Source organism: Sus scrofa, chromosome 2 (assembly GCF_054392235.1).
Source record: "Sus scrofa isolate SSC_HxYL_T2T_F1_AM1 chromosome 2, Sscrofa_HxYL_maternal_Yorkshire_Landrace_v2.0, whole genome shotgun sequence".
NCBI classification, from domain to species: Eukaryota; Metazoa; Chordata; class Mammalia; order Artiodactyla; family Suidae; genus Sus; species Sus scrofa.
Genome location: NC_139384.1, coordinates 7215928 through 7228335, shown reverse-complemented (window position 1 = coordinate 7228335; position 12408 = coordinate 7215928). Strand labels below are relative to the sequence as shown.

Below are 12408 nucleotides of genomic sequence, written 5' to 3'. Positions count from 1 at the left end.
AGTTTAGAGATTAGTGCACCTTCCTGCCACAGCCAATGAAGAAAATGAAGATGCATGCTAATGTTTCCAGAGTTGCCAAAGGATGCCTTCTCTTTCCTACCTTTCAGCTCTTCCTCCTCACCTGAGGAGGGCATCCTATGCCATAAGAGTACCCACTGTCCTCCTGGCACTTACTAGTTTTACTTTTCCTGTTCCAGAATCTCTGTTCACTTAAGGTACTCTCTTCAGGAAACTCAGGAGAAGGAAGACATGGAAAAAGAAGTAGGGCATGTCTCTTCCACTCCAAGAGGGCACTTGCTCTGTACTCAGAGGAAAGAATCAAGTAAACTGTGATTTTCTTTTTTCTTTTTTTTTTTTTTTTTTGATGTTGTTGTTGCTATTTCTTGGGCCGCTCCCGCGGCATATGGAGGTTCCCAGGCTAGGGGTTGAATCGGAGCTGTAGCCACCGGCCTACGCCAGAGCCACAGCAACGCGGGATCCGAGCCGCGTCTGCAACCTACACCACAGCTCACGGCAACGCCGGATCGTTAACCCACTGAGCAAGGGCAGGGACCGAACCCACAACCTCATGGCTCCTAGTCGGATTCGTTAACCACTGCGCCACGACGGGAACTCCTGATTTTCTAAGTCACTAGGACTTTTCTGTGCCTTTTTAGAATCTGTAGAGATAATAAACTCTGTACTTTCTATCTCTTCATATGGAAGTTTAGATAATAATGAGAATAAAACATCCAAATTTCCTAGGATCAAATCTACCTATATACAATGCAAGTTACTGATTTCAGAGGCAGCTGAGATGGGGTAGACAGAACAGGCACAAAGTGAGAATAACTTAGTTGTTTTTTGTTTTGTTTTGTTTTGCTTTGTTTTGGCTTTATAAGGCCACACCTGTGGCATAGGGAAGTTCCCAGCTAGGGATCGAATTGGAGCTACAGCTGCTGGCCTACACCACAGCCACAGCAACGTGGGATCTGAGCTGCGTCTGTGACCTACACCATAGCTCACAGCAATGCCGGATCCTTAACCTGTTGATCGAGGCCAGGGATCGAACCCACAACCTCATGGATACTAGCTGGATTCGTTTCCACTGTGCTGCAATAGGAACTCCTGAGAAAAACAGGTTTTAATCTCAGCTTCATCGTCCCTACACAGTTTCTCTGGACTTTGGTTTTCTTTTTTTTTTTTTTTTTTTTTAAGGGCCACAGGTGCAGCATAAAGAAGTTCCCAGGCTAGGGATTGAATCAGAGCTGCAGCTGCCAGCCTACCCACAGCCACAGCAATGCCAGTTCCAAGCTGTGTCTGCAGCCTACACCAAAATTTGTGGCAACGCCAGATCCTTGAAGCCAGAGAGGGGCCAGGGATGGAACCTGCATCTTCATGGATACTAGTCAGATTCGTTTCCTCTGCGCCACAATAGGAACTCCCGATGACAACTTATTTATGCAACAACTAACAACAAAAACTTTTTGTCATACACTAATCTAAGTGCCATATATATATATTAATATATATATTAAAATAAAAATAAAAATATATATGGCATATATATATAAAATATATATATATATACTCTTGATCCTAACAAAAAGCCTATGAAAGAAGTAGTCTAAATTTGATAGATGAGGAAATTGAGGGAGTTCCCATTGTGGTACAGCAGAAACAAATCTGACTAGGAAGCATGAGGTTTCAGGTTCGATCCCTGGCCTCGCTTAGTGGGTTAAGGATCCGGCATTGCTGTGAGCTGTGGTATAGTTCGCAGACGCAGCTTGGATCTGGTGTTGCCGTGGCTCCGGCGTAGGCCGGTAACTCCAGCTCCAGTTAGACCCCTAGCTGGGGAACCTCCATATGCCGCAGGTTTGGCCCTAAAAGGTCAAAAGCCAAAAGCCAAAAGCCAAAAAAAAAAAAAAAAAAAAAGAACATTGAGGCACTGAGAAATGAAGTAAAGCTTCCTATCTTTATGAATGTTGGAATTGGGATTCAAATTGAGGCAGTGTAAATCCAGAGTTGGTGGTCTTAACCATTTTTCCACTTTGCTTCCTGGGGTTATTAGGAAGAAAAAAATGAGATAATGAATATAAAATCATTTTGTGAGTCCTAAAATACTATACACACATAAAAGATGATTATTTTTCTTTCCTCCTTATTACCCTGATTCCATGTCTACTCAGCAAGAAGAACTCTAATATGGTAGAGTCAGAGGATATATGTGCCCAAAGAATGGAATTTCCCACAATTTCCAAAGTTCAAGTCTGGGGCTGCCAGTAAAGAGATATCCCAGTGTCTGATCTTGGCTGCTTGGGATTAGAATGACAGGAGGCTGGAGCCAGAGACTGAGACTATTTAGACTAGAATTGCAGTCAAAAGTGAAAAGAAATGGTTGGTGCCAACTGCAAAGTTACCAGAGCGGAAATACTGTTCATATCCTGAGGAAAAAACTTGCAGATTCCCCATGCCCTAGGCATGGCAGGAACCCAGGCTAGATCTGATGGTGTTTTCTGGTGCTTTAAGGAGTCCACCTGGTGAGACTTAGGTTGCTGCCACAAAAATTTAGCCCTGAATTATTCAGAGGGTTCTTCTAAAAGACAATCACCTCTCCACACAGACTGAGGACTGGGGGCATCAGAGCAAAGGAAATGAAGAACATTTGCTGGAAACGACAGTCCAGAGAGGAAGCTTCATGTGCTGTGCCACAGATGGCGGTCTGAAAGAAGTGAAAACAACCGTCTTCTAGCTGGGGCCTGTTCCTGTTAATTGCTGGCTGCCTGCTTCAGAAACAAACATCACACACTAATTACCTTATTTGAAAATAGAGATTAGACAGCATAATCCCAAACACCCACAGAGCAGTTGTGGTTCAAAGATCTCACAAGGTTATTTTTCAACATGAGGGCTGCAGTCATGGTGACACACAGTCCCAGGAACTATTATTAAGTTGATAGGATCTTGCAGATGAAGGGTCAAACTCTCAACCAATTTTAGGTGATCATAAGAAACCATGCCTTTAAAATAAAAGAAGTTATAGGCAATATGGTTAGTGGGAAAGACACAGGATTTGGAATTGGAGGACCAAGCCTTGAGTCCTAGCTTTGCCTTTTATCAGTCATTAGGCCCTGACCAAGTCACTTAGGCTCTCATTTCTCAGTTTCTACATCTATAAGTGGGGGTCCCACCCACCCCTGGAATTGTTGTGGGGATTGCATGAGATAATGCTGTAAAATGCACTTCATAATTCCGGACTATTATTTAATATTAGCTGTTTTGATGGACTTGAAGAGTTTCTCTCTTAATGCTTTACTAGAAAAGCAAATTCAAGAGAGGAAAACTGATTAGCTTTAATATCAGTGCAAACTATGACAAATCTCAATTAAGAATCTTTCCTTGAAAATCCCCAGAAATAGATTTAAATGACATATAGGCACTTATATTAGAAAAGGAAAGATTTTTCAAGATTTTAGTAGTTTGCTTCACAAAAGAAACATCTGCTCAATGCACAGAGCCTGAAGCAGGGCTTAACGCAATATGAGGATAATGATATTGACTATCAAAGTTGAAGATGATCATAAGGAAATACTGTCACTAAATATATATGGTGACATTTGATGGGAAAACCCTCCACAGTGCTAAGAATAAAAGAGCTTTCATAAACATTTACTAAAAATATTGGGAGCTCCTGTCCTGGTGCAGTGGAAACAAATCCAACTAGGAACCATGAGGTTTCAGGTTCGATCCCTGGCCTCGCTCAGTGGGTTAAGGATCCGGCATTGCCGTGAGCTGTGGTGTAGGTCGCAGATGTGGCTCGGATCTGGCATTGCTGTGGCTGTGGCGTAGGCTGGCAGCTGTAGCTCCAATTTGACCTCTAGCCTGGGAAAGTCCACATGCTGCAAGTGAGGCCCTATGAAGCAAAAGTATATATATACTTACATATATATTTTTTTTTTCTTTTTTTGAGCAGATCTAACATGACAGGCTCTGTGACCACTAATGAACGTAGGCAACAAAATAGGGAAATCCCAATGATGCAATGAATCCATCTCTCAAGTTTTAGAACTGAGATTGAGGACAGATACCCAGCTTCTCCTTCCACCTTCAGAAGTCCTTGGCTAGTTTCAGAGGTCTGCCTGCCTTTGCTGAAGTAGATCCATAATCTCTGAAAATCTATATTTCTAACTTGAGATTCATGGTTGCCTACAGCTGGAAGTGCCCTTTGTTTCAGAGGGGACAAAAGGGAAGTGAATTCACCAAAGGAAATGACTCCCACACGGTCACTTAACTCAGTATGGAACCAGGATTAGCCCCCCAAGATTGTTGACTCCTTTGGCCCAAACATTTTCCATTGTAACACGTCATCCAGTCACTCATTTCGTTAAACCATAACCCTCGTCACTCTCATAACTCTGGATGACTCAAGGCAATGCAATCTGAGTACAAAGGCATCAAACCAAATTGGAAGATTTTCTTTTGTTTGTTCGGTTTTGCGTTTGTTTTGTTTTTTGTTTTTGTTTTGTCATGTTTAAGTTCCTGGGCCAGGGATCAAACCTATTCTATGGCAGCAACTGGGGCCACTGCAGTGACAGTGCCAGATCCTTGAAATGCTGCACCACAAGGGAACTCCAAAATGGGAGATTTTCTGATTAAAGTTTCTTAGGATTATATTTTGGGGTGTAAAGAGTTACATTCACATTTGTTTGTTTTCAAGCTCTTTTTTTCCCCTTTTATAACCATTCCCAAGCCAGGGGTCGAATCCGAGCTGCAGCTGTGGCCCATACCACAGCCACAGCCACACTGGATCTGAGCCAAATCTGTAACCTACACTGAAACTTGTGGTAGCAGCAAATCCTTAAGCCTCTGGGCAAGGCCAGGGATCAAACTTACACCCTCACAGAGACAATATCAGGTCCTTAGCTCCCTGAGCCACAAAGGGAACTCCCAACCTTTATTTTTAAAAGAAACTTCTTGGAGTTCCTATTGTGGCTCAGCAGTAAGGAACCCAACTAGGATTCATTAGGACTCAGGTTCGATCCCTGGCCTCACTCAGTGGGTTGAGGATCTGGCGTTGCCGCGAGCTGTGATGTAGGTCACAGACGCACTGGGATCTGGCATTGCTGTGGCTGTGGTATAGCCTGGCAGCTACAGCTCCGAGTTGACCCCTAGCCTGAGAATTTCCATATGCTGAGTGTGGCCCTAAAAAATAAATAAATAAATAAACAAACTATTTTCAATTTCCTCACCTTGCAGGGTGATTGGGATGATCAATGAAATAATGGATATATAACTGCTTATTGTAGTACTCTATTCATCGGTTGCTCAGTAAAGAACTTTTTTAGGGAGTTCCCATCGTGGCTCAGCGGAAATGAATTTGACTAGCAACCATGAGGACATAGGTTTGATCCCTGGCCTTGTTCAGTGGGTTAAGTATTCGGCGTTGCTGTGAGCTATGGTGTAGGTCGCAGATGCCACTCAGATCCTGCTTTACTGTGGCTATGGCATAGGCTGGCAGCTACAGCTCCAATTCGACCCCTAGCCTGGAAACCTCCATACGCCACAGGGGTGGCCCTAAAAAAGACAAAAAAAAAAAAAAAAAAAAAAAAAAAAAAAGAAAGAAAAGAAAAGAAAAGAAAAAAGAATAGCCTTTTAAAAAGCAAAACAAATCAAAATGTTAAGACATAGCACGGGAAGAGGCTTATCTAAGACTATCCCTGATACTTCTACACTTACTGATATCATTCTCTTTTTCACTAGAGTTCTACCTACTCTTTATGGTAAGACATAATCTTTAAAACACAGTGGCATTTGTTCAGGATTTGTGATTGGAACAGTGTCAGATTTTACTTTGTTTTCTTTGGGAGGGAAGGAATAATTAAATTTAACAGAAAGGTAGGAAGTTATCTTGAAATGAAATCAAAAGGCCTTGGTAAACAACTCAGTAGGCCAGAAAGGTGATCAAGTCAAACTGTTACGTTACTTTTTATACCCAAATGGCTCTTCCACTTCCATCTTAAACATGCTAAAAGCCAATGGAAGAACTATCTTTGGTCATCTGGTCCAGGACTGTGTTCCTTATTCTGGAAAAGCAGTAGAATGATGTCTCATCTCACCCACCCTATCCACTAGTTGTGGCTTGTTACATGAAGATCAACTTACTAGCATTCACATCACATTGAATTCACTGCAGCACTCTAAAAATACTACTAATCCCAGGTACCCAAAAAGCAGGTGGATGTAAAACTGTAGGCAATGAGGGACATTTTACTTTTTGGTTACATCACTGGGTGAATTTCCCTGAAGCACTACCTATAAGGAAGAAGATTTAAAATGATGAAAAAGCATGAGTAGTTTCAGAAGGGCAAACTGTTGAGAGAAGATCCTTAGCTAGAAATAAAGGAACAATTCTTTTATACCATTCTATTTTATAATTTTGAGCTATAAACTCTGAGTCCATATGTACTCTGAGTCCTTCTGTCTTAGTGACAGAAGACAGATATAGGAAAATGTGAAAAGAAAGTTTCTAAAATATACAGCTTTGTGGAGTTCCCGCCGTGGCGCAGCAGAAACGAGTCCTACCAGGAACCATGAAGCGCAGATTCGATCCCTGGTCTTGCTTAGTGGGTTAAGGATCCGGCGTTGCTGTGAGCTGTGGTGTAGGCTGGCAGCGGTATCTCTGACTAGACCCCTAGCCTGGGAACATCCACATTCCGCTGGTGCAGCCCTAAAAAGATAAAAGACCAAAAAAAAAAAAATTAAAATATACAGCTTTGTTCTTGGCATGAAACAATGAGAGATTCTGAAAAAATTAAGTTAATAAAAAACTAAATTACTTTTTATATAAAGAGAGAAAATTTCACACAGAAAATCTGAAATATTTTACTGACTTTAATCTAATTCTGGTGAGATACTGGGAAGATAAGAATTGCATTCATTAAGTTTACAAAAAGATAAACTTGAGGAGATCATCTAATCTGACCAAGGTCATATATCAAGAGCAAGATTAAAACTCAGATGTATTGTTAAAGCAAGACAGTCCAGCTGAATGAAGGGTATCATGAATATAATTACTTTATGAATTATCCTAGACTCAATATTAGCCTCAATTTTTTACCTCTTACCACCTAAGCATAGCTCTAAAATAACAGAATCAGGCATTATTGCTAAGAAACAGGAAGCTCTGTACTTTGAAAGACATCAGACCGTAGGGATCTGATGAAAAAAACATATTTATAAAGGCATTTCAGTTTATATAATAACTTTCCTATCCCTCTCTCACAAGATTCAAAAACATCTATTGAAGTAGACAAGGCAGATTCTGCTAATTTACACTCCATGCTAACTGCTCTCCTAATTTTCACCTGATTTAGTCCTCTGGATCTTGTGTTCACTCAATATCCTTCATTCAATTCACAAATATATGCATGCCTACTATGTTACCGAAATTTAAGGGCTGGAGATAAAATGGGGAAGAATAAGAATTTGGTCCCTGCCTGCAAAGAGCTTACAAATAATTTTAAGTGTGATGACTGCTACAAAAAGAGGTAGTATAACATGGGAACATGACAGAAAATCTTAACCTGAATGGAAGTCAGGGAAGTCCACTCTAAGTAACTGACTCATATCTGAAGGTTGAGTATAAATTGGGGAGACATAAATGGAGAGTGGGTGTGGGGTCTGAGTCCTCCATTGAGGGAGAGCATGGTACTTTCAAGAGACATATAGTACTTCTGGAACACAGCTGGCAAGAAGGCCAGTGCTATGAACTAAGACTACGAAGATAACCAGTGAGTTAGCACACATTTGAGAGCCTACTATGTATCAGGCATTGCTCTGAGTGAGTAACAAGAAAGATATGATTCCGTGACTTTAAGAAATTATATATTAGGAGGCTTGGAAAGCAATAATAAAAATATAAATAAATAAATGTAATTTGAAGTACTATAAATACTATGAAGAAAATAAAACACAAGTTTATAGGAGAGAGTGACTGGGAGGCTGCTTTAGCTAGTGTGGCCAGAGAAAGCCTTTTGAAAGATATCACAACTGAATTACATCCTTAATGGAAAGTGAAACAACCAAGTTGAGGGGGAAAGCATTCCAAACAGGAAAAAACAGCAAGCACAGATTCCCTGTGACTGGTGGTTCAAAGGACAGAAAAGTCATTATGACTGGAGCACAGAGAATGAGGAGAAAGCAGAGGGAAATGAAGTCAGAGAGACAAGCAGGAGCCACATCATGTAAGGCCTATAGGACTCTGTAAAGAATTAAGATTAAAAAAAAAAAAAAAAAAGAGCAAAAAATGTAGTTGCCGTCATGGCACAGTGGAAATGAATCCGACTAGAAACCATGAGATTTCGGGTTCCATCCCTGGCCTCGCTCAGTGGGTTAAGGATCCAGCATTGCCATGAGCTGTGGTGTAGGTTGCAGACGCGGCTCAGATCTGGCATTGCTGTGGCTGTGGTGTAGACTGGTGGTTATAGCTCTGACTTGACCCCTAGCCTGGGAACCTCCATAGGCTGAGGGTGCAGCTCCAAAAAGCAAAAAAAAAAAAAAAAAAAAAAAAGATATTTGATTTTATGCTAAGGGTTTTATAAAAAGAAGTGAAATGATTTAATTTATGCTTTAGAAGTAGCACTCTGGCTGACAAAAGGAAGATGACCTGTAATAGTACAAGAGTAGAAACAGGGAGACTAGTTTAAAGAATTGTAGTAGTCCAGGAGAAAAATGCTTCCGATTTGGGGTCTTGGTAGGTAGTGATTTGGGGTATATCTTACACTGATGGTCTAGATGTGGGAATCAAGGATGGCTCTTGATTTTGGCCTCTGCTATTAGGTAGGTAATGGTAGATACCCTTTACTGAGATGGGAAAGGATTCTAGAGAAAGAGATTTGCCTTTCTCTTATTTTATGTTATGGCCACACCCATGGCACATGGAAGTTCCTAAGCCAGGAACTGAATCTGAGTCACACCTGTGACCTGTGCTGCAGCTGTGGCAACAATGGATCCTTTAACCCACTGCACTGAGCCAGGGATCAAACCCACACCTCTGCAGCAACCCAAGCGACTGCAGTCAGATTCTTCTTCTTCTTCTTCTTTTTTTTTTTTTTGTCTTTTCTACCGCCGCTCCTGCGGCATATGGAGGTTCCCAGGCTAGGGGTCTAATCAGAGCTGTAGCCGCTGGCCTACGCCACAGCAAAGAGGGATCTGAGCTGCGTCTGCAACCTACACCAAGCTCACGGCAACACCAGATCCTTAACCCACTGAGCAAGGCCAGGGATCGAACCTGAAACCTCATGGTTCCTAGTCGGATTCATTAACCACTGAGCCACAACAGGAACTCCTGCAGTCAGATTCTTAATCCACTGTGCCAATGGCAGGAACTCCTGCCTTTATCTTCCTCTTTTCTTTTGGTTAAGTGTGAGAGGCCTATTAGATTTCCCAGTGGGTATGTTAAGGGGGCAGTCTCCTAGTATGCAAGGGATGGAAATCAGAACAAAAATATAAATTTGAGTCATCAGTGTTAGATGGTATTTGAAGCTACTGGAATGAATGAGATTATCCAGGGAGAAAGTATAGATAGAGAAGGGATGAGGGACTTGCTTATAGGCCAGGTTATGGATAGTAGAGTCTTCTCTAAGAGCAGTAGGAAGCTACTGAAGGGCATAATAAAGAGATGACATGACCACATGGCTGTGAGTTTAAAACAAACAAACCAAAAAAACCAAAACCATCCCTCTGGTTGTAATGTGGGAAATAACCCAGAACAAGAACAGGTAAGAGAGGATCCGCTAGGAGACTCCCATGGTTCCAACCAGAAGCTGAAAATAGCCTGTTCTACAGCAATGAAGGTGTAGATAGAAGTGCTGGTTGGGAAGATGCCTAGCAATATGTCTAGTCATGATGTGGTGACCTGATGGGCTGAGGGAGGACAGACAAGGATGACTGTGAGTTGCTTGAACAAAAAAACTGAAAAAATAAAAGTGCCATTCTCCCCCCCACCCCCCAAAAAAAGGAGCCTCGGAAAGTAAGTTTTTGGAGGGGAAGATGCTGAGTCCATTTTTGGACATGCTCAATTTTAAGGTGCCCACGAGATAGCCAAAGAGAGACAGAATCTACCTAGAAGGTAGACATTGCGGTGGGTTTACTGCTTGCCGATCTGTCCGTGAAGGGACTAAAGTTCAGAAAAGTCAAAGACATACCCTTCCCAGATGCCAGGATTCAAGGACCTGAGAGGCTGAACAGAGAAATGGCACTGACTTGAGTGCCATGACTCAAATACTTACTCCCTAGGCTCAGTCAAGCCTCTGAAAGCCAAAACCTCATTCAAATCCTGAAGACATAATGTGACAAGACATGTTTCAATGGAAAGAGTCTTGTTTTCACGGCAACGGCCAAGCCTGAGTTAGCGGGTGGTTACAGACCAGAAGGAACACTTCTGTTACCCGGAAAAGTCTTTTTGTTTTGCTTTGTTTTAAAAGAGAGGATGAGGTCAGGGGAGCTGCGGGCCTTAGCCGACTGGACGTCCGCCAGCGGCAGATTCCGTGCGGGGTGTGGTGTGACGGCAGCCACAGCCCCTGGCGTCCCGGGACGGGATCTTGGCCTCGGCGCTGCTCACTCGCCCGTGGAAGGGGATCTGGACGTGGCTGAGCACGCGCCCCGCTTCCCTCCCTGCCCGCCGGGCTCCCCCTCGCATCCCCGAAGCCTGCGACCTGGGCCTCGCGCGCCCTGGCGTCCAAAGGGGCCCCGGGCTGCAAAGGCTGCCTCGGGGGCCCGGCCCGCAATCTCCGTCTGAGAAAAGCGCAAACCTCCCCGGAGCACCAGGCCGCCGCGGGCCGTTACCTCAGACCCAAGGGCCTGCCAGGCTCGGCCCGGCTCGACTCTTTCTCCCACACCAAGGGTTCTTTGCCCCTCATCAACGTGGCCGCGGCCAGGGTACCCACTAAGAACCGCTCTCTGAAAAAGGGCGGGCGCCGACCTCTCTCTCACGAAGCCTGGTTGGCGGACTCGCTCGGCCTCTCGCCCGCGCCTCCGCTCGTGCCACGCGCGGGACAGACCTTCCGCGCACGCGCAGCTGCGCTCCCGGGGCCTCAGGTGGGCGCGTGCTCCGAGGCCTGGCCGCAGCCTGCGCGTGCGCGCCACTGACGCTGACACCGGCGTGGGGGCGGCGGGGTCGTGCGAGGCTGGACCCAGAGCCGCGTGCAGCCCCATCCACCGACCTGCAGTCGCGCGGCCATGTGGCCGATTTCCTGGGTTCCTGAGCCCATTGGTCACTTCGCACCTACTACGCACCTGGCAGGTATGTTACAGAGGACCTCAGGGTCCCTACTCTGTGTGGTGCGCTGGGCAGGTGCTTTCGTACACTTTCTCCTTTAATCCTCACCTCGGTGCTGTAAAGCAGTTATTAATATCCCAGTTCAAAAGAGGCCTGGGGAGTTCCCGTCGTGGCTCAGTGGTTAACGAATCCGACTAAGAACCATGAGGTTGCGGGTTCGGTCCCTGCCCTTGCTCAGTGGGTTAAGGATCCGACCTTGCCGTGAGCTGTGTTGTAGGTTGCAGACGCGGCTCGGATCCTGCGTTGCTGTGGCTCTGGCATAGGCCAGTGGCTACAGCTCCGATTCGACCCCTAGCCTGGGAACCTCCATATGCCGCTGGAGCGGCCCAAAGAAATAGAAAAAAAAAAAAAAAGACAAAAAACAAAACAAACAAAAGAGGCCTGGAAATAAGAGCGACTTATGGAAGCACAAGGACTCCACCATCGTTCTTTTGTGATTCCAAAGCCCAGCACCTTCCCACCCACTTCCAACTGATCAAATTCTGACCGCGTTGTGAATTATTAAGCCATTCAGTCCCACACCTACTGGGTAGGACTGAGTGGGCGCGGTGTCCTGAGTGCCTGATAATGGGCCTTTCCACTTGGGAGATTACCTCTTGGCCACAACTCTTATCCCTGCAGTTTTCTTTCTCCTGTGTCCATCTTTGCTGTTCCTGCTGTTCCCTCTGCATAGACTGCCTCCCCTACTGTAAACCTGCCCCATTTCAAAGCCCTACTCCATGTGCTTGTTGGCTGAGTCTTTTCTGTCCTTTCATACTCAGGGCAACCAAACACCTGCTATCTGCTACTACACACAAAGGCCTGAGAAAGCGAGGCAGGAAATGAGAGGAAAGATGGTAGGTTGGGAGACAGAGGAAACTGGATCTCAGGAGGGTGCCTGTCCCATCTAAAAAGGGCATCTGCTATCCAGTCTCCCACCTTATGGAGGCCCATGGAGAGTGTGGCCTGGTAATGCTGGATCTGATTTTCTTGAGAAATCTCCCAATTAAAAAATGTGAGCTACTAGATGAAAAACTTGAATACACTGTGTGGGCTGAAACCAACACATTTGTGGGCAGGCACAGCTCTTGAGCCACTCATTTGTGGCTCTG

The 12408-nt window shown here is 44.5% G+C and overlaps 1 protein-coding gene across 3 annotated transcripts in view; it reads right to left on the bottom strand.

Moving 5' to 3' along the window:
* Window positions 1–11050, bottom strand: part of MAJIN (membrane anchored junction protein) — a 34857-nt gene extending 23807 nt beyond the window's left edge. For 2 of the 3 annotated variants that reach the window (XM_005660723.4, XM_085010779.1), the window contains exon 1: window positions 10961–11050. The gene's annotated coding sequence lies outside the window, so the exon portion shown is untranslated. Of the gene's footprint in view, window positions 1–174; window positions 238–10960 lie in introns of those variants that run through there. The other variant, XM_085010780.1, reaches the window with a different exon arrangement.
* Between the last annotated feature and the right edge of the window lie 1358 nt (window positions 11051–12408).